The sequence below is a fragment of the Ranitomeya imitator genome, chromosome 10 (assembly GCF_032444005.1).
Source record: "Ranitomeya imitator isolate aRanImi1 chromosome 10, aRanImi1.pri, whole genome shotgun sequence".
Taxonomy (NCBI): Eukaryota; Metazoa; Chordata; class Amphibia; order Anura; family Dendrobatidae; genus Ranitomeya; species Ranitomeya imitator.
The window spans coordinates 142,017,397-142,044,062 of NC_091291.1; the positions used below are offsets into that span (position 1 = coordinate 142,017,397).

A 26,666-nucleotide genomic window follows, 5' to 3' on the forward strand; every position below is an offset into this window, starting at 1 on the left:
TCAAACGACCTCTCCCCAATGGCGATAATTTGGGATGAGTTGGTTGAAGAGTGAAGGAGAAGAAGCCGACAAGCGCTCAGCACCACTGGGAACTTTACAAAGACCATTGGAAGCCTCCCTTGGCGACCTGATGAAGCTGCAGAGAGAATGAAGATGGGTGGAAAGCTGTCAAAGTGAAATGGGAGAACTGTGGGGAATCTAAGGTTTAATGCCTTTTTGTTTCATGTGTGTTTCTTCACTCCTCATCTCCATAGGAGTCCTTTCTTCGTGGTTTTGCTGCCTTCAGTCAATCTACAATGTGCATATTCCAGATTGACAGATACTGGATAGTGTATGTAAAGCTCTTGGGCTAAACATCACATAATGTCTTAGAGATCACATGACTGAACGCTAAGGTCAACGTATTCAAGTAATTACATCAACTAATGGCGCCCAGGCTCCAAGGCAGCGGACGTGCAACCATGGCGGCATGTCTAAACATTTTCGATGTTCCACCACGGAAAAGGTCACCCGTAGGATCGTCAAGTTATCTCCATTAAGAAAAAAAAACACTTTCAAAACGACATTTTTAACAGAAAACACTTTGAGAAGCAGAACAGTGTGCCGTCTCTACGAGATGCATCTGAAAAAAATCAAGGCTGAAACCATCTCAACAGGTGGCCTGAAATCCTACACTTTGAGCGAGTACGACTGATTAAAACGCCTGGCTGCTTGCCCAGAATCCTGTTCTTTCTATAGAACAAGGTTTGGGGGGCTCAAAAGGTGGGCTAAGAAATAGGATATGAAGTCAAAGGTCTGAAAATCAAAAGAAAAACCAAGAGAAATATTTTTGTATGATAACCAGCGAGCATTACTTTGCAGTATCAAAAAGAAATTTTTGGGGGCAAATTATTCAACGCTCAAGGCAGTAAACTGAAGACTTCACTGAACTTGCTGCGGCCGAGATGGATGATGGCTGCACCCGGCTAACTTTTACACTTCTGGAAAGCTAGAAGTGCTGTAGACTATAATACAGTGGGGCAAAAAAGTATTTAGTCAGTCAGCAATAGTGCAAGTTCCACCACTTAAAAAGATGAGAGGCGTCTGTAATTTACATCATAGGTAGACCTCAACTATGGGAGACAAACTGAGAAAAGAAAATCCAGAAAATCACATTGTCTGTTTTTTTATCATTTTTTTTGCATTTTATGGTGGAAAATAAGTATTTGGTCAGAAGCAAACAATCAAGATTTCTGGCTCTCACAGACCTGTAACTTCTTCTTTAAGAGTCTCCTCTTTCCTCCACTCATTACCTGTAGTAATGGCACCTGTTTAAACTTTTTTTCAGTATAAAAAGACACCTGTGCACACCCTCAAACAGTCTGACTCCAAACTCCACTATGGTGAAGACCAAAGAGCTGTCAAAGGACACCAGAAACAAAATTGTAGCCCTGCACCAGGCTGGGAAGACTGAATCTGCAATAGCCAACCAGCTTGGAGTGAAGAAATCAACAGTGGGAGCAATAATTAGAAAATGGAAGACATACAAGACCACTGATAATCTCCCTCGATCTGGGGCTCCACGCAAAATCCCACCCCGTGGGGTCAGAATGATCACAAGAACGGTGAGCAAAAATCCCAGAACCACGCGGGGGGACCTAGTGAATGAACGGCAGAGAGCTGGGACCAATGTAACAAGGCCTACCATAAGTAACACACTACGCCACCATGGACTCAGATCCTGCAGTGCCAGACGTGTCCCACTGCTTAAGCCAGTACATCTCCGGGCCCGTCTGAAGTTTGCTAGAGAGCATTTGGATGATCCAGAGGAGTTTTGGGAGAATGTCCTATGGTCTGATGAAACCAAACTGGAACGGTTTGGTAGAAACACAACTTGTCGTGTTTGGAGGAAAAAGAATACTGAGCTGCATCCATCAAACACCATACCTACTGTAAAGCATGGTGGTGGAAACATCATGCTTTGGGGCTGTTTCTCTGCAAAGGGGCCAGGACGACTGATCCGGGTACATGAAAGAATGAATGGGGCCATGTATCGTGAGATTTTGAGGGCAAACCTCCTTCCATCAGCAAGGGCATTGAAGATGAAACGTGGCTGGGTCTTTCAACATGACAATGATCCAAAGCACACCGCCAGGGCAACGAAGGAGTTGCTTCGTAAGAAGCATTTCAAGGTCCTGGAGTGGCCTAGCCAGTCTCCAGATCTCAACCCTATAGAAAACCTTTGGAGGGAGTTGAAAGTCCGTGTTGCCAAGCGAAAAGCCAAAAACATCACTGCTCTAGAGGAGATCTGCATGGAGGAATGGGCCAACATACCAACAACAGTGTGTGGCAACCTTGTGAAGACTTACAGAAAACGTTTGACCTCTGTCATTGCCAACAAAGGATATATTACAAAGTATTGAGATGAAATTTTGTTTCTGACCAAATACTTATTTTCCACCATAATATGCAAATAAAATGTTAAAAAAACAGACAATGTGATTTTCTGGATTTTTTTTTCTCAGTTTGTCTCCCATAGTTGAGGTCTACCTATGATGTAAATTACAGATGCCTCTCATCTTTTTAAGTGGTGGAACTTGCACTATTGCTGACTGACTAAATACTTTTTTGCCCCACTGCATATTAACCATTAAAAACAAGGGAAGAAGGAAGTGGCATAAATATTATTACACAGGGCCGTGATGCCAATCGGTGGAGAGTGGCCCCATGTGCCTGGATTGTGGCCCTCAGGGGTATTATATTAGTATGGTGCCGCTCGCTAACACAGGCTAAAGATTGTCCGTGACCTCCTACATGCCAAGTGCTCAGACCAACCATAAAAACAGAATTTCTCCATTACTTTGTGGAGTTGTGGCACTGTAGGATGTTAACCATCGCCATCGACAGACAGGGATCTTGATTTTAAACACGAGAGAAAAAAAAAAAAAGGATTTATCATATCTTCTCTACAGCAAACGCTGCTGCAGAAAAGATATGAATGGCGGCTTCAGCACCATGTGGGGGGGGGGGGGACAGCGCTTACTGTAGCGCTGTCTCCTGCACGGCACACGGACTGCACACGGACAATGTCCGTGTGCGGTACGTGTTTTACACGGACCCATTGACTTTAATGGGTTCGTGTAATCCGTGCGCTCCCACGAACACTGACATGTCTCCGTGTTTTGCACACGGACACACGGTCCGTGAAAACACGCTGACATGTGCAGAGACACATTGATTTCAATGTGTCTACGTGAGTCAGTGTCTCCGGTACGTGAGGAAACTGTCACCTCACGTACCGGAGCCACTGACGTGTGAAACCGGCCTGAAGCAGCTCCTGATGGAAAATGCTCCAAACTAGACGCTCTTCAATCAAAAGGCTGAACAAAAAAAAAACAAACTATTAAATATAATCTTCTATAATGATTCATGAAATTACAAAAAATAAAAAATGAATCTTCCAAAAAGTCACCAAAGAAATTACATTTCCTAAAGTAGTTTCCACAAAAAAAAAGTAAATAAATAATTGCTTTTAACAGCTTCAAAAAGACTCAACTTTTCACATCGCTTAAGCCCTTCACGAATGTGGGATTTTTACCTTAATTTTTTGCTCCCCTTCTACCCAGAGCCATAACTTTTTCTATTTTTCTGTCAATATGGCCGTGTGAGGTCTTGTTTATTGGGGATGAGTTGTACTTTTGAAAGTCACCATTGGTTTTATCAAAAAGTGTACTGGAAATGGGAACAAAATTTCAAGTGTGATTAAAAATGGCAAAAAAAAAAAAAAAGTGCAATTCCACCATTTTTTTTTACCATGTTCACTAAATGTCATTATGAGCTTGCGGAAACCAAACATTCATAGTTTTTTTTTAATTTTTTTTATTTAAGTGGTATTAAGAAAAAATACCCCCCCCCCCCCCCCCCCGCAATTCTGGAGTTTTAATTTATTTTTTCTTCATTACGCCTTTTACCGATCGGATTAATTTAGTCTATATTTTGATAGCTCAGGCATTTCTGAACGCGGCGATACCAAATATGAGCATTTTTTTATTGTTTTATTTAGAATACAGGCAAAATGGGGGGGAATTTGAACTTTTTTCATATAAATTTTTTAAAACTTTTTTTGCACTTTTTTTTACTGGCTTCAATAGTCTCATCTGGAGGCTTGAATCTGTGATCATCTGATCGTTTCCACCCACGCACAGTTAGGGACACATGACAGCTGATCAAATCAACTATCATGTGCCTGAAAAGATGCGAGCTCCGGCACCGGAGCCTGCATCAAATGCCTGGACACGACCTATGGCGCACCTATACTTTAGGAAGGGGTTAAGGAGAAAAGTCTGTCCTTAAGAGACCACCAAATTGACGTAGATAGATTTGTAGGCCACGCAATGCTTCCTGGGAAATAATATGCAAACGGCCTCTTCATAGAGGAAGAGAGCAGGGCCTCTAGCTCCACCTATTGGAGGTAACAATCCCATATGTCAATATTGACCCTTTAAAGAGCCTTCCTACAGGATTTAAGCCATAAAGCCAAACCTGAAACCAGTCCACCATCTATTTTGGGGCCTTGCCTTTCATCAGTGCAAAGTAGGAGACTGGTTTGTTGGGTAAGGAGACTGCCAAGCTGGTGTAGGGAGACTTCTAAGCCATCCAATGTAACATGCTCATCTAAAACCTTGACAAGTAAGTGCATACGATAAATGTACATTTTTTCTTCTTTAATAAAATTAGTTTTTGCAACTTTAGATATTTTGTTTCCTTCCGATTCCTATTACATGGCTTTGTGCATCTTCTGATTCTTTGGGTTCCAACCTTTAGCTCTGGAGCTTATGTAAAAGCTTCGAATGTGCTGGGAGTAGCTTCATCAGATTTGGTGAACCCCAGCATACTGTAAATCCTGCATTTATAAAGGTTTTTGGACTGTTTTTGTTTGTCTTAATCTATCACAGGTGCAGCTGCTGTGCATAATCCTACAATAATTTCAGGTAAGGTGTTACACAGACTTCCATACATTTCACACTGATCCACAACATTTTTCTGAAGTTGAAGCTCCCCTTCACGTCTTGCAGGCCTTGATTATTTGTGTTTTCACTATATAAGGACTTTAAGAGTTGCTTTATATTCTATTTGAGCAAACAAAATTAAAACCCATTTGATTAATGGCTCTTTGTAAATGCCAATTAAAGCATTAAAGTAAAAAAAAAAAAAATGCAAGTAGTGGGACCATAACTGTCCATTACATCTGTAATTTGGCACAACGAGTCTACAGGGGAACAGTGGGGTGGACAAGCCACAGCGGGGATTGGAGTAGTAGGCAGTCTGGAATTAAAGTGGCTTGTAAAACAAGAGAGGTTATTAAAAGTGGTTTTAGAAAACAAGGTACCTTTTGACTGCAACAAAAAAGAAAAGAAAACTAATTAATTTTAAAGCCTGTGCTACAAACACACACACAAAAAAAGCCATGTTTTGCCATCCTGAAGTGGAGTAGAAATGTAAGCTCACGGGGCTCAGAAAACCCACTCTTCCCCTGCGGCAAGAGTCACACCATCCAAAAGGAGATTTAATTAGTGAAATCTCGTTAGGCAAACAAAATGATTCAGAAGACAATACTCATCTGGACAGGGGGTATGATTAAAACAAAGCTGCTCATTTAGGAAATTGACGCTCTACTTCACTGGAATCAGTGGTTCCACTTTTATCGCTTACTCTTGCGAAAACTAGAATCTTATCCAAAAGCAACTTTTCGTCATCTTGTCCACCAATGTCGCCCGTATTCTCGGTGTCTTTTTGAACAAAATTCTCTATAGGTTTCAATGGCTTCTCTATGAAGGAATTCTATATAGGTTTCAGAGGAGTGGATAGGGTTGGGATCAGACCATACAGATCTTAGCTGCCCTATTACCAGGAGGTAGCGGGTTGTGCTGCTGCCTCAAGAGAGTGAAAAGAGAGCGTCCGTGTATTAGTCAAAGGGGTCACAGGAACACTTCATGACACCTCTAAAGGGAGTGTTGTCCCGAATATTAAGAAAGTGGCCTAAGGGCGAGAAAATGTAAAATAAGAGAAGAAAAAAAAAATCACGTGGCTCCAGTGCCAACAGGGCTTTAAGCCAGCCTTGCACCAAAATAGTCACATGCTTCATGTGACGTGTGTCATGCGACTACTGAGGACGGAGTTTGGCTGCAGTCATTGCATGAACAATGCTTGCGATTTTGAGGACCACTGGAGCTTGGAGGAATTTATACATCGGTACAATTGAGAGATAGAGATATATAGATATAGATGCACACTTTGTTTTATTTAATGACATTTTATGCTTATGTACAGTCAAGCTGTACTCTATCCCCAGCAGGCCCATATAGAGTGAAAAGTAAAGGAGAGAGGCGTGCGGTAGACCTGGGGCGCTGCAGCCGACAAAGTCTAATCCTGGAGGCAAGTCTAAAAAACATCCAAAACACTGCAACGTGTTTCAGAGTACAACCTACTCTATCCGCAGGCATCCGAGAAAGGAGCAGGTTCTACTCCAAAATGCTTTGCAATAAATTGGAAGCCTTTTTATACTTACCTCCTGGATTATCCTTTATTAGCCGCAACACCCGGGATCCACTGCACTCGGCCAACCATTTGGTGCAGCGGCCGGACCAGCAGCCATGATTTCATTATAATCACTCTTGACATACAAGTGCTTCTCACAACATTAAATCAAAAAGTTAATTTATTTCAGTTGAATACAAAAAGTGAATCTCCTATATTATATAGAGTCATTACACACAGAGTGATCTATTTCACGTGTTTATTTCTGTTAATGTTGATGATTATGGCTTACGGTCAATGACAGCCCAAAAGTCATTCTCATAGAATGGAAGAGTTGGGAGGGACCTCCTGGGTCGTCAGGTCCAACCCCCTGCTCAAAGCAGGAGTCACTAAATTCAGTAATTCAGGATTCATTGTTTCAGTAAATTAGAATACTTTATAACACCAGCTTAAAAAATGATTTTAACATCTGAAATGTTGGCCTAAGGAAATGTATGTTCAGTAAATGCCCTCAACACTTGGTCACGGCTCCTTTTGCATCAATTACCACATCAATGCGGCGTGGCATGGAGGCGATCAGCCTGTGGCACTGCTGAGGGGTTATGGAAGCCCAGGTTGCTTTGATAGCAGCCTCTAGCTTATCTGCATTGGTGGGTCTGATCAGGTGAGCGAGCGAGCGACCCTCTGACTCCCCCTCACCTGTCGCACACAGGGAGCGCCTCTTGTTTTTTTTTTGTCCCTACATAGAGAATGACAGGCGCGTGTGTGGCCACTCATGGAGTAGCTCAGAACACCGTTCTCAGGATCCGTTGGGGTGCAGTCTTGTAGAGATTTTAGCTGCAAAGAAAAAGTGATTTGTGTGCACTCTCTTGCACTTTAAAGATAGAGGACACACGCAATTTGTGTGCACTCTCCTGCACTGAAGTGATAAATGAGAAAAGCGATTTGGGTGCACGCTCCTGTACAGGGACAGTGATCACATTAATAGAAGTTTATCTTCAGGCAGCGCTGGTTCTGGGCAAGCACCACTGTCAATCATAGAAGGAGGGGAGTGATGTAAATAAGTGGGTGGAGCGGTGCATAGAGGTATTTAATCACATTCAGGATACAGGGAGCACATTATATTAGAACAAAATTGGGGGAAGCAAGAGATAAAAATAACACAAAAAAAGATCGATTTTTTTATTTATTGTTGGTCTATCTCCTACATGTCTATGTTGTGCATTTGTAGTGTAAATTTGGGGTGACGGACACCCTTTAAAAATAAACAACCTAAGAAATTACACAAATATTTAGTTATTTAAAGGGTCAGACATTTCTGGCTACTTGTGTTATTTGATTTTCTCTTAAAGTGCCATACATCCCACCTTACAATAATGTGTGAGCCTTATATAGCCCTAATAAAGGGATCCCCTGGGGTACTCGCCTCTGCGCACATATCGATATTTAATTATTGTTGTTGGGCTTATCTGCAGCTGTGTAAACACCGGAGCGCATTAAATGTTCTGGGGTCAGAAGCAATTTAGATTGCATAAACAGGATTGGATGGAATCTGCGGTCCGGCTCAGATGTAAGGGATGTTATTGAAGAAGGGGGCGACATGATGAGGCTTTACTACAACGATAACTTGGAGCAGTGGTCTACCATTTACACTGCAGACTTTTTTTTTTATTGCAAGAGCTACGGACAAAGAAAAACCTATTTCTCCCCACAATTCTACCAGGTGACAGTGACGCATGTAATCCCCTGATACAACGCATTACAAAAGTGCTGGAGTAATGATGTTCTTGTTGGGTTTTCAATTAGTAAGTTCTTCATTGTATGGTTTAGTACTGTGTGCATGAATGGGAAACTGTGTGCACCGCTCGGGGAGCCCGTATGTACTTATACATTCAACAGGATGGCAGCACTATCTGTGCCTGCATCGTCAATGGGGAGAGAATACTACCTGTGACACATCAGAAAGGTGCTACAGTATATGCATACAATATTAGTAGGAAAGAAATAATATCTATACCTATGCCATCACTGGTCAGAGGGGAAGGCAGTACTATCTGTGCATATATCTTTTACAGGGAGGACATATCAGAACCTACACCACCTCTGGTCAGAGGGGAAGGCAGTACTATCTGTGCATATATCTTTTACAGGGAGGACATATCAGAACCTACACCATCTCTGGTCAGAGGGGAAGGCAGTACTATATGTGCATATATCTTTTACAGGGAGGCAACTCTACCTGAACCTACACCATCTCTGGTCAGAGGGGAAGGCAGTACTATCTGTGCATATATCTTTTACAGGGAGGCACACTACCTGAACCTGCACCACCTCTGGTCAGAGGGGAAGGCAGTACTATCTGTGCATATATCTTTTACAGGGAGGACATATCAGAACCTACACCATCTCTGGTCAGAGGGGAAGGCAGTACTATCTGTGCATATATCTTTTACAGGGAGGCAACTCTACCTGAACCTACACCATCTCTGGTCAGAGGGGAAGGCAGTACTATCTGTGCATATATCTTTTACAGGGAGGCACACTACCTGAACCTACACCATCTCTGGTCAGAGGGGAAGGCAGTACTATCTGTGCATATATATCTTTTACAGGGAGGACATATCAGATCTTACACCATCTCTGGTCAGAGGGTGAGGCAGTACTATCTGTGCATATATCTTTTACAGGCAGGCACACTACCTGAAGCTACACCATCTCTGGTCAGAGGGGAAGGCAGTACCCTCTGTGCATATATCTTTTAGGCCGGGATCACACATTCGAGAAACACGTCCGTGTCTCGCATGTGAAATCCAAGCTCTGGCGCCGGCACTCCAGAGCGGAGCGTGCGGCCGCATAGGAACACATGGAGCTGCATGCTCCGCTCCCAAGTGCCGGCGCCAGAGCTTGGATTTCACATGTGAGACACGGACGTGTTTCTCGCATGTGTGATCCCGGCCTAAAAGATATATGCACAGATGGTACTGCCTTCCCCTCTGACCAGAGATGGTGTAGCTTCAGGTAGTGTGCCTGCCTCGCATGTGTGATCCCGGCCTTACAGGGAGGCAACACTACCTGAAGCTATACCATCTCTGGTCAGAGGGGAAGGCAGTACTATCTGTGCACATATGTTTTACAGGGAGGACATATTATCAGAACCTACACCATCTCTGGTCAGAGGGGAAGGCAGTACTATCTGTGCATATATCTTTTACAGGGAGGCACACTACCTGAACCTACACCATCTCTGGTCAGAGGGGAAGGCAGTACTATCTGTGCATATATCTTTTACAGGGAGGACATATCAGAACCTACACCATCTCTGGTCAGAGGGGAAGGCAGTACTATCTGTGCATATATCTTTTACAGGGAGGCAACTCTACCTGAACCTACACCATCTCTGGTCAGAGGGGAAGGCAGTACTATCTGTGCATATATCTTTTACAGGGAGGCACACTACCTGAACCTACACCATCTCTGGTCAGAGGGGAAGGCAGTACTATCTGTGCATATATCTTTTACAGGGAGGACATATCAGATCTTACACCATCTCTGGTCAGAGGGTGAGGCAGTACTATCTGTGCATATATCTTTTACAGGCAGGCACACTACCTGAAGCTACACCATCTCTGGTCAGAGGGGAAGGCAGTACCCTCTGTGCATATATCTTTTAGGCCGGGATCACACATTCGAGAAACACGTCCGTGTCTCGCATGTGAAATCCAAGCTCTGGCGCCGGCACTCCAGAGCGGAGCGTGCGGCCGCATAGGAACACATGGAGCTGCATGCTCCGATCCCAAGTGCCGGCGCCAGAGCTTGGATTTCACATGTGAGACACGGACGTGTTTCTCGCATGTGTGATCCCGGCCTAAAAGATATATGCACAGATGGTACTGCCTTCCCCTCTGACCAGAGATGGTGTAGCTTCAGGTAGTGTGCCTGCCTCGCATGTGTGATTCCGGCCTTACAGGGAGGCAACACTACCTGAAGCTATACCATCTATGGTCAGAGGGGAAGGCAGTACTATCTGTGCATATATCTTTTACAGGGAGGACATATCAGAACCTACACCATCTCTGGTCAGAGGGGAAGGCAGTACTATCTGTGCATATATCTTTTACAGGGAGGCAACTCTACCTTAACCTACACCATCTCTGGTCAGAGGGGAAGGCAGTACTATCTGTGCATATATCTTTTACAGGGAGGACATATCAGAACCCACACCATCTCTGGTCAGAGGGGAAGGCAGTACTATCTGTGCATATATCTTTTACAGGGAGGCAATATTATCGCAACCTTTGCCATCTACTGTCATTGATGGGGAAATTAGGAGCGAGCACTACCTGTGCCTACAGAAAAGTACTAGTATATATGCATACATTATATCTAGAAAATCAATATTAGCTAAACTTATGCCATTTCCAGTCATAGGGGAAGGCAGTACTATCTGTGCACACATCTTTTAGTCTCTGTGCCCACCAGGTCTAATTTTAACACGCCTCATGTGAAGTTTAAAACTGATGGTTACTGCGCAACACCTTTTTAAAACGGAGTCTGGGGTAAACCTTATACGCAGAAGACCTTATGGATTCCAAAATAATTAAACTTCTGGGACAGATGTTGAGGTCAAACAAGTATCGGTTGTCCTGATTCGCCGGACTCCTGTCTGTAGTGATGTAGAGACGTCTGCTGAATCCGGAAAACAGTCACTCACTTGCCTGCTCCACGTCGTCAGCGCGGATGTTAATCCTGCAGTCTCATTTCTTCTTTTTGGGATTCCACAAAGTCTTCTGAATGTGTGAGTTTTATGTCAATCAGACCAGACCCTAAAAGGTGTTCAGCAGTCATCATCAGTAAAAGTTCTTACATGTATTTTTCTTTTTTTCTCAGAAATTGTTGGCGTTTTTTTTTAATTTTTTTTAAATATCACAATACATAAAACACAGGAATCGTGTAATTTTCACAAGGACTACTGTTTTTTTTTAATGTATATCAGCAGCAATCAGCAGACCCCATTTTCTGTATCAAATCATCTAATGAACATCGACAACGGTCATAGTGAAGGGAGGGGGAGGAGGGGAGCTGTGACATCACCTATTGTGAATGGTGGATCCTATGTTATCTACTGTATATAGAGGTGTTATCAATCATTGTACAGGGGGAGGAGGAGAGCTGTGACATCACCTATTGTGAATGGAGGATCCTGTGTTATCTACTGTATATAGAGGTGTTATCAGTCATTGTACAGGAGGAGGAGGTGAGCTGTGACATCACCTATTGTGAATGGTGGATTTTGTGTTATCTACTGTATATAGAGGTGTTATCAGTCATTGTACAGGAGGAGGTGAGCTGTGACATCACGTATTGTGAATGGTGGATCCTGTGTTATCTACTGTATATAGAGGTGTTATCAGTCATTGTACAGGAGGAGGAGGTGAGCTGTGACATCACGTATTGTGAATGGTGGATCCTGTGTTATCTACTGTATATAGAGGTGTTATCAGTCATTGTAGAGGAGGAGGGGAGCTGTGACATCACATCACCTATTGTGAATGGTGGATCCTGTGTTATCTACTGTATATAGAGGTGTTAGCAGTCATTTTACAGGAGGAGGAGGTGAGCTGTGACATCACCTATTGTGATTATAATATAACAGCTGTGTATGGAGGGGTTACTTATCATTGTAATCTTGCCTTGTATTATAAGGAAACTGCCATCTAAGGGGTAACATTTCTCCTTGTGGAGAGTGACAAGCCAAGCCTGGCATGCCAGAGTGAGGAGACTTATAAGCCATGCATACTTAAAGTAGAAAGGATTGCAGCTTCCAATAGGTGGCACTATTGTTCTAGTCCTCTTCATGAACAATTTTTAGCAGTTTCCTTATGCACATTGTCTCTTCAGAGAGGAAAAGACAAGAAATTGGAGTCTAAAATAGCCCCAGTGGCCTGTGTAAAAAAAATTACAAATTTAGTATTTTTTTTCTTTTTTTAATACAGATCTTGCTATACAAGAGACACCGTTGTGAAAAAACTCCCATTAAAAAAAAAAACAACAACACACTTTTATATTACCGTATGTTTTTGTATGCAAGTATTTTTCTCATGATACATTCCCGTTAAAAGACAAAGTTTTTATTTTATTTAAAATAAATAAATAAATAAATCGCTTTACTTGTATATTTCATGGTTTTTACGGTCTACAATGCAAGGACACTATGGGAACATATCCTTCCTGTCTGATTACTTTGTCCTCTTTTTTTTTTTTGTTATACACATTGTACATTTATACTTGTCCCACCGCGCCAAATACATGCCGGCTTATATATTATGTCAGATCTATTCTACAGCCGGTGCATTAAGAAATAGTCATGAAGTGACTAAGTGAGCGGGCGGCCCGTTTCAGGCAACGATGAAAGACTTTATGCATCGATTCCACACATTTTTTTTTCTGAATTATTAAGGTTATCGGCTATGTAATGGCTTCATACCAGACAGACTGATCGGTTCCTGTGAGTTTTATGTGATGTCACTTTCCACAAAACAAATCATTATTATATAATTAAAGAATTACAAAAAAACCTCCGTCTGTTAGTAAAGAAGATCGGCGTTCCAGCTGTACAGACCACCCACGCAGCCAGAAATCTGGAGAGAAGCATCACTACAACTAGTGTGGGTGTAAATATCACTCATAGCTTCACATCTTTCCAATTGACAGGCAGGATTTCAGACCCGAATGTAATGACAAAAAAAGTTAGCTTAAAGAAAAACAAAACCAAAAAACTTGGGAGAAAATACACAGTTTTGTTTCAGTTGAAGAGTAAAGCAGTTTTTCAACGCATCCGCTGCCCCATTGTAACGTCCAGGGAGGAGGGGGCGGAGTTCCGGCCGCGCATGCGCGGTCAGAAAAAGCGGAACCAACGGACAAAAAAAAACCTTGCATGCAACTTTTTTTGTCCCGACGGAGTGCAAAAACACAACGCATCCGGGCAATCCGTCGCAATGCATCTCTAATGAAAGTCTATGGAGAAAAAAAACGCATCCTGCGGGCAACTTTGCAGGATGCGTTTTTTCTCCAAAACGACGCATTGCGACGGAGGCCAAACGACGCTAGTGTGAAAGTAGCCTAAGGGTATGTTTCCATGGGGCGTATTGCTCGAGTTTTTGCTGTGGATTGGACGCTGCGTACAGATATTACAAAGTTATCACCTGTACAATATATTTACAAAATTTCCCCCATGGACTTGAACGAGAAGCAGAAAACCTGCATAATAAAAAAAAAAGTGTAGATGCATTTTTTATTGCGTTTTTTTTGCAATGGAATTGCTGTAAAATGAATGTGATTTTATCAATAAAGCTTTATCAAAGCTCTGCAAATAGAACGTTTCCAAAATAAAAGTAGTTTTATTCATGACTTGGCATAGGAATATAAAACAAAACTGCAGCTGGAAAAAATGCAAAAAAAAAAATTAAAAATGCAGTCAGAACATGCAAATAACCCAGTTTAGCTAAACGGTCCAGAAATGCATGTGCAGCATCAAAAAAAAGCATCAAATATTCATCTTGGGAACTTGGCTTCAGGTTAAAGAACAGCTGTCTCCTGATAATCGACCAGGTGAAAAAGCAAATGTAAAAATCATTGTTCTCTGCAGCACATCGGCCAGTGTGAACAGGTAATGTGCTGCTGAGAAGAATGGTGGTCTACGCACGCAGGAAGATTACTGATCAGTGTGCATCACACATGGTCGTAGGGTCTAAACAGGCTATTAAATGGCTGCTGATCGGCGACACCACAGGTTGTGTAGTGGAAACCAACCCTCACAAATACAATTCACACAGGTGACAAAGACGAAAGCTACGAAGAAGCTACATAAAAAAATAACAAAATTATTCGTCAATCTCCAGTGATGTGTGATCGTACTCTGTAGACACACCACTCGCTAATGAACCATCGGAGACCAGGCAGAAGCTACTCTCAGGGGTTATCCGCACTTTCCACACCCACCGCAGTATCCAACATCCACCAGCGCCTCCGAGTGACGACGATCACCTACCGTGAGGTTACCAAGTATTAGCGGGAATTTTGTGGGGGTTAATATTTCAGCTTATTTAGCTGAAGAAATAACCAACAATTGAGAGAACGACAACAGGAGAGACAGAACGTGAACTGCATTATGTTCTATAGTAGCAAGTAATCACAATTCTACACATTGGATAATATATCGCTTCTGGACACTGAAAAATACATTTTTATCAGATTTGTTTTTCTTTTTTTTTTTTAGCACATATTTGTTAGACATTTATTTTTTGCATCAAAAAAAGATGCTTGCGACAAACCCGGCACCTCGATGTGTACACACATGCTCATCTTGGCTGTGTGTCCTTGCGTTCTCAGGAGAAACAGAAAAGGACCCCAAACACATTAGATAGCCGTTGGATGAATGGTTGTTCTGCCAACTGATATCTCTCCTGGCTCCCCCCATCTACATGAATGCTTGGCCGAATGTTCCTGTGTCCTCCGTGAGAGTAACTGCCAGGCTGATCCGCCCCCTTCCGCCAGGCTGATCCGCCCCCCTTCCGCCAGGCTGATCCGCCCCCTTCCGCCAGGCTGATCCGCCCCCCTTCCGCCAGGCTGATCCGCCCCCTTTCCTGTGAGGCTGATCCGCCCCCCTTCCGCCAGGCTGATCCGCCCCACTTCTGCCAGGCTGATCCGCCCCACTTCCGCCAGGCTGATCCGCCCCCCTTGCGCCAGGCTGATCCGCCCCCCTTCCGTCAGGCTGATCCGCCCCCCTTCCTGCAGGCTGATCAGCTCCCTCTTCTGCCAGGCTGATCCGCCCCCCTACCGCCAGGCTAATCAGCCCCCTCTTCCGCCAGGCTGATCCGCCCCCCTTCCGTCAGGCTGATCCGCCCCCTTTCGCCAGGCTGATCCGCCCCCCTTCCGTCAGGCTGATCCGCCCCCTTCCGCCAGGCTGATCCGCCCCCCTTCCTGCGAGGCTGATCCGCCCCCCTTCCTGCGAGGCTGATCCGCCCTCCTTCCGCCAGGCTAATCCGCCAGGCTGCCCCACCCTCCCCTCCAAGCTGATCTTCCCCTCCGCCAGGCTGCACCACCCTCCCATCCGCCAGGCTACTCTGGCAGCATCTTATTTCCACCCTGAAGAAAAGGATCTGCCCCCTTCCAAATCATTAAACCGGATCATCCTCTTCCCTTGACATCATCCTTTGTGGACAAGTTGAGAGCCCCCCATACACATTAGACTGTTGGCCGATCTCGATGGGTTTAGCCGACTTCAGTATAACGTGTATTGTTTGGGGGCTTTGAGCCACTGCCTGACTCCTCTGTCTGATACATCTGGCAATGACTTCAACGGAACAAAAGGATCAAAATCGTTCCAATCTGATTTAAGTAGGGCCCACATCTAACAGACATTTGTAAGATATTTTACGGATATGCCATAAACGTGCAAAATGGAAAAACTCCTTGAAATCTATTTATCTTAAAATGACATTGCTACAACTTGGCATCAAAATAAAATGACGGCAAAGCCATTAACTTACCATGTTCAGTGCCGACAGAAGGGCGACATGACCTTATCACCGAAAACCGAGGTCATCTGCAAGAAAAGAAGCAGAGCATCATTAGTGATCACCTCCAACACTAAACCGTCAGCAGCTTAATTATTACCAACGTGTAAATCACTGGCACAGACGCTTATGGAATCATAAGACCGCTGCGTCCTGACAGCATATGAGAGCAACATGCAAGGCGGAAAACGGGAGAATAACGCACCGCTCAGGTGGTAGAGGCCCAAACGGCAACCGCAGATGTAGGCTTCATTCACATGTTGCTACTTTTTTCTCCTACACACACAAAAATGGACTGATTTTCTCATTAGTGTGCTGGATCCAATCTTCCATTTTTGTTTCCATTCCCAGCTTTTAAGTGTCATGTACAGTAATAGGTTTATGTATGTGCTTTGCATTCATGTGTGTATACATGGATGTCTGTGTACATACTGTATATACTGATGGAAGTTAGTAAGAAAACAAATCGGCCCACTTTCCTGGATGAACGATGTTTTATGCGTTCATATGTGATGCAGACTGGTTGCAGATAAAAATAAAATAAATGTAATTATTTGTAAGAGTTGCTCCTTGAAGTCTTCAATGCACTCTAATATAAAGGGTTAAATAGGACCGATTGTTGTGTGTCGGGGACGAGCAGGTGTCACATATACATAGCGCTGACCTGCTGTGTCCTGGAGACAGGGGCATGAGTAATGTAATTCATATTTCATATGTCTGTCATCAGTCAGACATCTGATCCTCCGACGCAATCCTAATACATACACCCAATCCTATACACCGATGGCACGGCGCCTGTACGTAGAAATTCACATTAGTATCATATACAAGCACTTACATTATTGCATAGTTTTATTTATCATGCTGATTTTTCCTCTTTAACCCCTTAGTGACAGAGCCAATTTGGTACTTAATGACCGGGCCAATTTTTGCAATTCTGACCACTGTCACTTTATGAGGTTATAACTCTGGAACGCTTCAACGGATCCCACTGATTCTGAGATTGGTTTTTCGTGACATATTGTACTTCATGTTAGTGGTAACATTTCTTCGATATTACTTGCGATTATTTATGAAAAAAACGGAAATATGGCGAAAATTTTTAAAATTTTGCAATTTTCAAACTTTGTATTTTTATGCCCTTAAATCAGAGAGATATGTCATGAAAAATAGTTAATAAATAACATTTCCCACATGTCTACTTTACATCAGCACAATTTTGGAACCAAAATTTTTTTTTGTTAGGGAGTTATAAGGGTTAAAAGTTGACCAGCAATTTCTCATTTTTACAACACCATTTTTTTTTAGGGACCACATCACATTTGAAGTCATTTTGAGGGGTCTATATGATAGAAAATAATGAAGTGTGACACCAGTCTAAAAACTACACCCCTCAAGGTTCTCAAAACCACATTCAAGAAGTTTATTAACCCTTTACGTGCTTCACAGGAACTGAAACAATGTGGAAGGAAAAAATGAACATTTAACTTTTTTTTGCAAACATCTTAATTCAGAACCATTTTTTTTATTTTCACAAGTGTAAAAACAGAAATGTAACCATAAATTTTGTTATGCAATTTCTCCTGAATACGCCAATACCCCATATGTGGGGGTAAACCACTGTTAGGGCGCACCGCAGAACTTAGAAGTGAAGGAGTGCCGTTTTACTTTTTCAATGTAGAATTGGCTGGAATTGAGATCGGACGCCATGTCGCGTTTGGAGAGCCCCTGATGTGCCTAAACAGTAGAAATCCCCCACAAGTGACCCCATTTTGGAAACTAGACCCCCCATGGAACTTATCTAGATGTGTGGTGAGAACCTTGAATGCCCAAGTGCTTCACAGAAGTTTATAATGCAGAGCCGTGAAAATAAAAAATATTTTTTTTTCCACAAAAAAGATTTTTTAGCCACCAAATTTTTATTTTCACAAGGGTAACAAGAGAAATTGGACCCCAAAAGTTGTTGTCCAATTTGTCCTGAGTATGCTGGTACCCCATATGTGGGGGTAAACCACTGTTTGGGCGCACGGCAGAGCTCGGAAGGAAGGAGCGCCGTTTTGGAATGCAGACTTTGATAGAATGGTCTGCGGGTATTATGTTGCGTTTGCAGAGCCCCTGATGTACCTAACCAGTAGAAACCCTCCACAAGTGACCCCATTTTGGAAACTAGACCCCCCAAGGAACTTATCTAGATGTGTGGTGAGAACTTTGAATGCCCAAGTGCTTCACAGAAGTTTAGAATGCAGAGTCGTGAAAATAAAAAATATTTTTTTTTCCACAAAAAAGATATTGTAGCCCCCAAGTTTTGTATTTTCACAAGGGTAACAGGAGAAATTGGACTGCAATAGTTGTTGTCCAATTTATTCCGAGTACGCTGATGCGCCATATGTGGGGGTAAACCACTGTTTGGGCGCACGGCAGAGCTCGGAAGGGAAGGAGCGCCTTTTTGGAATGCAGACTTTGATAGAATGGCCTGTGGGCATTATGTTGCGATTGCAGAGCCCCTGATGTACCTAAACTGTAGTAACCCCCCACAAGTGACCCCATTTTGGAAACTAGACCCCCCCCCAAGGAACTTATCTAGATGTGTGGTGAGAACTTTGAATGCCCAAGTGCTTCACAGAAGTTTAGAATGCAGAGTCGTGAAAATAAAATTTTATTTTTTTTTCACAAAAAAGATTTTGTAGCCCCCAAGTTTTTATTTTCACAAGGGTAACAAGAGAAATTGGACCCCAGAAGTTGTTGTCCAATTTATCCCGAGTACGCTGATGCCCCATATGTGGGGGTAACCCACTGTTTGGGCGCACGGCAGAGCTCAGAAGGGAGGGAGCACCATTTGACTTTTTGAGCGCAAAATTGGCTGTCGTGTTTGGAGACCCCCTGATGTACCTAAACAGTGGAAACCCCCCAATTCTAGCTCCAACCCTAACCCCAACACACTCCTAACCCTAATCCCAACCTCATCCATAATCCTAATCACTAACCCTAACCATAATCACAACCCTTACCCCAAAACAACCCTAATGTCAACCCTAACCATAACCCTAATCAAAACCCTAAATCCAACACACCCCTAATCCTAATCTCAACCCTAACCTCAAACCTAACCCTAATCCCAATACACCCCTAATCACAACCCTAACCTTAACCCTAATCCCAAACCTAACCCTAATCCCAAGCGTAACCCTAATGCCAACCCTAACCCTAATACCAACCCTAATCCAAACCCTAACCCTAATCCCAGCTCTAACCCTAACTTTAGCCCCAACCCTAGCCCTAACTTTAGCCCCAACCCTAACCCTAGCCCTATGGCTACTTTCACACTTGCGTCGTTTGGCATTCCGTCGCAATCCGTCGTTTTGGACAAGAAACGGATCCTGCAAATGTGCCCGCAGGATGCGTTTTTTGCCCATAGACTTGTATTGCCGACGGATCGTGACGGATGGCCACACGTCGCGTCCGTCGTGCACTGGATCAGTTGTGTTTTGGCGGAGCGTCGGCACAAAAAAACGTTCAATGAAACGTTTTTTTGTACGTCGCATCCGCCATTTCTGACCGCGCATGCGTGGCCGTAACTCCGCCCCCTCCTCCCCAGGACATAGATTGGGCAGCGGATGTGTTGAAAAACTACAGCTGCTGCCCACGTTGTGCACAATTTTCACAACGTGCATCGGTATGTCGGGCCGACGCATTGCGACGGCCCCGTACCGACGTAAGTGTGAAAGAAGCATAACCCTAAGTTTAGCCCCAACCCTAACCCTAAATTTAGCCCCAACCCTAACCCTAAATTTAGCCCCAACCCTAGCCCTAACCCTAGCCCTACCCCTAACCTAACCCTACCCCTAACCCTACCCCTAACCTAACCCTAACCCTAACCTAACCCTACCCCTACCCCTAACCCTAATTTTAGCCCCAACTGCTGTTCTCCTGCCGGCCAGCAGATGGAGACAGATGGCGGGCGCACTGGGCATGCGTCCGCCATGTTCTGCTGCCGGCGGCCAGGAGGAGCAGCAAGAGGATCCAGGGACCTAGGTGAGTATGCTAGGGTCCCCGAATCCCCCTATTTCTCTGTCCTCTGATGTGCGATCACATCAGAGGACAGAGAATTACACTTTACTTTTTTTTTTTTTTTTTGCGGTCGCCGGTAAACAGTTAATTACCGGCGATAGCAAAACAGGGGTCGGTAATACCGACCCCGATCGTGCTCTTTGGGGTCTCGGCTACCCCCGGCAGCCGAGACCCCAAAGATTCTCCCGGTGCCGGCCGGCGGGCGCACTGCGCATGCGCCCGCCATTTTGAAGATGGCGGCGCCCACCGGGAGACACGAGGAGCATCGGGGGAGCTAGGTGAGTATTGGGGGGCCACCTGGGACCCCTTTTCTCTGTCCTCCGATGTGCGATCACATCGGAGGACAGAGAAATTAAAAAGAGATCGCTTTTTTTTTTGCGATCGCCGGTAAACAGTTAATTACCGGCGATCGCAAATGCGGGGTGGGTTAAACCCCCCCCCCCCCGAATCATGTTCTCTGGGGTCTCGGCTACCCTCGGCAGCCGAGACCCCGGAGAAAATCGGCCTCTGGGGGGCGCTATGGACTTTTTCCACAGCGCCGTTAATTAACGGCGCTGTGGTTTAAGTACCCTTAGCGGCCGCCGTTAAAAGGCGTATCGGCGGTCGCTAAGGGGTTAATATATGTTTTTATTTTCTCATTGATTTTTTATGCTAAATCTGTATTTACACATAGATTTCAGCTGCAGCATAAATAAGCAACACATCAGTCATCCTATTCAGAAAAATCCAATATATATTTATATATACACATATATATATTTAACGGGGTCCATCGGGATTTGTCACGATTTCTGTCGTGTTGACGTAAACCATAAGATTGAATGGATCGCTATTTGTTCTGCCAAGACTGCGGACTGATGTTCCGGACAGTGATCGGCAGAAACAGAGGGGTCCATATGAATACAGTGGTGCAAGGACCCCTCCGATCCGGCCGATCACTTTCCAGTTCAGTTTGGCCGAACAAATAGCGATCCATTCAATCCTATGGTTTACGTCAACACGACAAATAAAGACAGAGCCCGATGGACCCCGTTATAAGTCAAGATGGTCCCTAGGGCACCAGTGGTAATTGTCATAGTGAATGTGGCAGAGTTTTTGACACTTTTTTTTTGCACAAAACTCTATAACCAGAAAACCGGAGTGGAAATTTAGCATTTCTGTCAGAGTTTTTTTTTCCCTACGGAACCTGATTGATCTCCGTGGGTAAACGCCCTAAAAGAATAGACCCACTTATTAAAGTTCCAGCCCTTTCCGTACCCCACTTTTCTATAGGTTTTTGCATGTGTATTGTATTCCCTTTAAAAATTTTAAATAAAAAAAATTTGACGAAAATACAAAATAACGGTACATCTCATCGTTAAAAAACAGAAACATGTGAATGGAATTTTAGATAAAAATGGATTTGAAAAACAAAGAAAAAACAAAACAAAATAAAAAAAACACACTACATGTGAACAAGCCCTAATTCTGACTGTCAAAAAAAAAACAAAAAACAACAACTAAAGACTGATGGAAAAGAGTTTATGAAAAGTGTTCCCACGAAAAAGAATGTCCTAAATGTACGTGCACATGTTCAGTATTCTTCCAGCAGAAAAATCTGTTGCAAATACTTACGGTAAGTGTTGTCAGGAAAAGAAAAAAAACGATGCGTGAAATTTGCCTTTTTTAAGCATTTTTTGGCCCCATTCGTTAGTATAGGTGAAAACCACTGCAGAAACACTGAAAGAATTGACAAGTTGCAGATGTGAAACCGCTTCTAATCTGCTACGAAAAAAAGCAACGTGTGCACGAGACTTCAGAAATATCATTCACTTTTCTGGGATAGTAAAATGCGGAGTCTTTTTTTAACATGGTTAAAAAAAAGTGCTGGGGAAAAAAACGCAATGTGTGAACATACCCCAAGTCTCAAGTACAATGCAGATGTTCCATCGTGACTATGCAGGGAGCAAATCCAGAACATTTTACACTAGAAGTGTTGTGGAGCAGATTTTAACTAATTTAATCCACACACACTGAGGAATTTCTTATTTTTTTCCCCAAATGATCTCAATGAATTTTGCACAAAAAAAAAAATAAAAAATCTGCATTACTGGATGCAGATCATCAACCTACCCTTTTGTCTGCGAGCGCGCAAAAAAAAAAAAAAAAAAAAATCCACCAGAGCTCGGTTTTCTATAAGCCATAATGTCCAATTGTAGCACGGTCGAGCTTTATGTCCTCATGGCCTGAAAACATCGATATTTGCGTCTCTTTCAGTCCATTAGCATCACTTTAGTGCATAGACCTTTCTCCCATTGAAATTGGATTTACAAAAAAAAAAAAAAAAAAAGAATCAAAGCATTTTGTTAATTGTAAAAAAAACAAATGGGAAAAGGCATTAACAAAAGGAGAAAAAAGTCTAACGGCCATCAGGACAGCTATAAAGAAAAAATAATGGTGCATATGAAGGAATTATACTCACTAACTACTGGTACGGAAACTTGTAGAAAAAATGGTCAGGATTAGATCTCCAGATTTTTATTTTTTACTAATTCAATATCTCTATATAGTGGGCAACAGTATCAGGTTATGGAGACCCCCCTCATCATCAGCAACCGGGTAAGGAGGAGTCGCCACTAATAGCTAAAATTCCAAAAATCATAATAAAATCCCTAGAACTAGTGTTGTGGCAGAAGAGACAGTCTAATCCATCTGTGCCTGCATGAGAGGCAGAGAGTCCTGACTTTAAGGTGGCCACGTATTTAAAATGGCATATAATAATAATAATAATACATTTATATAGCGCCAACATATTCCGCGGCGCTTTACAAATTATAGAGGGGACTTGTACAGACAATAGACATTACAGCATAACAGAAATCACAGTTCAAAACAGATACCAGGAGGAATGAGGGCCCTGCTGCTCGCAAGCTACAAACTATGAGGAAAAAGGGAGACACGAGAGGTGGATGGTAACAATTGCTTTAGTTATTCGGACCAGCCATAGTGTAAGGCTCGGGTGTTCATGTAAAGCTGCATGAACCAGTTATCAGCCTAAGTATGTAACAGTACAGACACAGAGGGCTATTAACTGCATAATGTGTATGAGAACATGATGCAGGAACCTGATTATGGTTTAAGTTTTTTTTTTTTTTAATGAGCCACACAGGGATCGTTAGGTTAATGCATTGAGGCGGTAGGCCAATCTGCACAAATGAGTTTTTAGGGCACGCTTAAAACTGTGGGGATCGGGGATTAATCGTATTAACCTAGGTAGTGCATTCCAAAGAATCAGCGCAGCACGTGTAAAGTCTTGGAGACGGGAATGGGAGGTTCTGATTATTGAGGATGCTAACCTGAGGTCATTAGCGGAGCGGAGGGCACGGGTAGGGTGGTAGGCTGAGACCAGGGAGGAGATGTAGGGTGGTGCTGAGCCATGGAGTGCTTTGTGGATGAGGGTAGTAGTTTTGTGCTTGATTCTGGAGTGGATGGGTAGCCAGTGTAATGACTGGCACAAGGTAGAGGCATCGGTGTAACGGTTGGTGAGGAATATGATCCTGGCTGCAGCATTCAGGACAGATTGGAGCAGGGAGAGTTTGGTAAGACGGAGGCCGATTAGTAGTTACAATAGTCCAGACGAGAATGAATAAGTGAAACAGTAAGAGTTTTTGCAGAGTCGAAAGTAAGGAAAGGGCGAATTCTAGAAATGTTTTTGAGATGCAGAGAAGAGCGAGCCAGTGATCGGATGTGGGGGGTGAATGAAAGCTCGGAATCAAGGATGACCCCAAGGCAGCGGGCATGTTGCTTTGGAGTAATGGTGGAACCGCACACGGAGATGGCAATGTCAGGCAAAGGTAGGTTAGTAGAGGGAGAAAGCACGTGGAGTTCAGTTTTTGACAGGTTCAGTTTCAGATAGAGGGAGGACATGATGTTAGAGACAGCGGTAAGACAATCACTGGTGTTTTCTAAAAAGGTCGGCGTTATATCAGGAGAAAAAGTGTATAATTGGGTGTCATCAGCAAAGAGATGGTACTGGAAACCAAATCTACTGATTGTTTGTCCAATAGGGGCGGTATACAAAGAGAAGAGGAGGGGGCCTAGGACTGATCCTTGAGGAACCCCAACAGTAAGGGGAAGGTGAGAGGAGGAGGAACCAGCAAAAGATACAGTGAAGGAGCGGTCAGAGAGATAGGAGGAGAACCAGGAGAGAACGGTGTCCTTGAGGCTGATGGAGCGGAGCATAGTGAGGAGGAGCTGATGATCCACAGTGTCGAATGCTACGGAGAGATCCAAGAGAATTAGCATGGAGTAGTGACCATTAGATTTACAGTGGGGCAAAAAAGTATTTAGTCAGTCAGCAATAGTGCAAGTTCCACCACTTAAAAAGATGAGAGGCGTCTGTAATTTACATCATAGGTAGACCTCAACTATGGGAGACAAACTGAGAAAAAAAAATCCAGAAAATCACATTGTCTGTTTTTTTAACATTTTATTTGCATATTATGGTGGAAAATAAGTATTTGGTCAGAAACAAAATTTAATCTCAATACTTTGTAATATATCCTTTGTTGGCAATGACAGAGGTCAAACGTTTTCTGTAAGTCTTCACAAGGTTGCCACACACTGTTGTTGGTATGTTGGCCCATTCCTCCATGCAGATCTCCTCTAGAGCAGTGATGTTTTTGGCTTTTCGCTTGGCAACACGGACTTTCAACTCCCTCCAAAGGTTTTCTATAGGGTTGAGATCTGGAGACTGGCTAGGCCACTCCAGGACCTTGAAATGCTTCTTACGAAGCCACTCCTTCGTTGCCCTGGCGGTGTGCTTTGGATCATTGTCATGTTGAAAGACCCAGCCACGTTTCATCTTCAATGCCCTTGCTGATGGAAGGAGGTTTGCACTCAAAATCTCACGATACATGGCCCCATTCATTCTTTCATGTACCCGGATCAGTCGTCCTGGCCCCTTTGCAGAGAAACAGCCCCAAAGCATGATGTTTCCACCACCATGCTTTACAGTAGGTATGGTGTTTGATGGATGCAACTCAGTATTCTTTTTCCTCCAAACACGACAAGTTGTGTTTCTACCAAACCGTTCCAGTTTGGTTTCATCAGACCATAGGACATTCTCCCAAAACTCCTCTGGATCATCCAAATGCTCTCTAGCAAACTTCAGACGGGCCCGGACATGTACTGGCTTAAGCAGTGGGACACATCTGGCACTGCAGGATCTGAGTCCATGGTGGCGTAGTGTGTTACTTATGGTAGGCCTTGTTACATTGGTCCCAGCTCTCTGCAGTTCATTCACTAGGTCCCCCCGCGTGGTTCTGGGATTTTTGCTCACCGTTCTTGTGATCATTCTGACCCCACGGGGTGGGATTTTGTGTGGAGCGCCAGATCGAGGGAGATTATCAGTGGTCTTGTATGTCTTCCATTTTCTAATTATTGCTCCCACTGTTGATTTCTTCACTCCAAGCTGGTTGACTATTGCAGATTCAGTCTTCCCAGCCTGGTGCAGGGCTACAATTTTGTTTCTGGTGTCCTTTGACAGCTCTTTGGTCTTCACCATAGTGGAGTTTGGAGTCAGACTGTTTGAGGGTGTGCACAGGTGTCTTTTTATACTGATAACAAGTTTAAACAGGTGCCATTACTACAGGTAATGAGTGGAGGAAAGAGGAGACTCTTAAAGAAGAAGTTACAGGTCTGTGAGAGCCAGAAATCTTGATTGTTTGTTTCTGACCAAATACTTATTTTCCACCATAATATGCAAATAAAATGTTAAAAAAAACAGACAATGTGATTTTCTGGATTTTTTTCTCTCAGTTTGTCTCCCATAGTTGAGGTCTACCTATGATGTAAATTACAGACGCCTCTCATCTTTTTAAGTGGTGGAACTTGCACTATTGCTGACTGACTAAATACTTTTTTGCCCCACTGTAGCTGTTAGTAGGTCATTAGAGACTTTAGTGAGGGCAGTTTCAGTAGAGTGTAAAGAGCGGAAACCAGATTGAAGAGGGGCGAGAAGAGAGTTATCTGAGAGATTGCGGATTAGACAGGAGTGGACCAGGCGTTCGAGGAGTTTAGAGATGAAGGGAAGATTAGAGACAGGTCTATAGTTAGCAGCACAGTTTTGGTCGAGGGATTTTTTTAAAGTAATGGATGTTTGGATGGCATTTAGGGCATATCCACAGGATCTCAGGGGTAGGATCCGCATCTAACAGACAAATGTAGAAATTCAGCCTATTTATTTCAACCGAAACTGGGAAGGTTGAGTTCACATGTTGCATTTCATTGTCTCAATTTGCAAAAATGCATAATTTTGTGGAGATATTCCAAAATTATGGCAAAAACTTTGCAATTATTGGCAAAAGAAAAACAACAAAAACCACAAGGTCTGAATGCAGCCTAATTGTCAATCGCTCTGCAAATCAGATGACAATTGATCAACAGGGCAAAGGCAGGAGAACCTATGAGGAACTAGGATCCTTCTGACTATGTTCACATGAAGTGTTTTTTCATGCAATCAAAACC

The 26,666-nt window shown here is 43.4% G+C and overlaps 1 protein-coding gene across 12 annotated transcripts in view; it reads right to left on the reverse strand.

The window, feature by feature from the left end:
• The window catches only part of PKNOX2 (PBX/knotted 1 homeobox 2), a 340,867-nt gene that overhangs the window by 226,727 nt on the left and 87,474 nt on the right, over positions 1-26,666 (reverse strand). For all 12 annotated transcript variants that reach the window (XM_069741543.1, XM_069741540.1, XM_069741536.1 and 9 more), the window contains exon 2: positions 16,065-16,120. The gene's annotated coding sequence lies outside the window, so the exon portion shown is untranslated. The remainder of the gene's footprint in view (positions 1-16,064; positions 16,121-26,666) is intronic.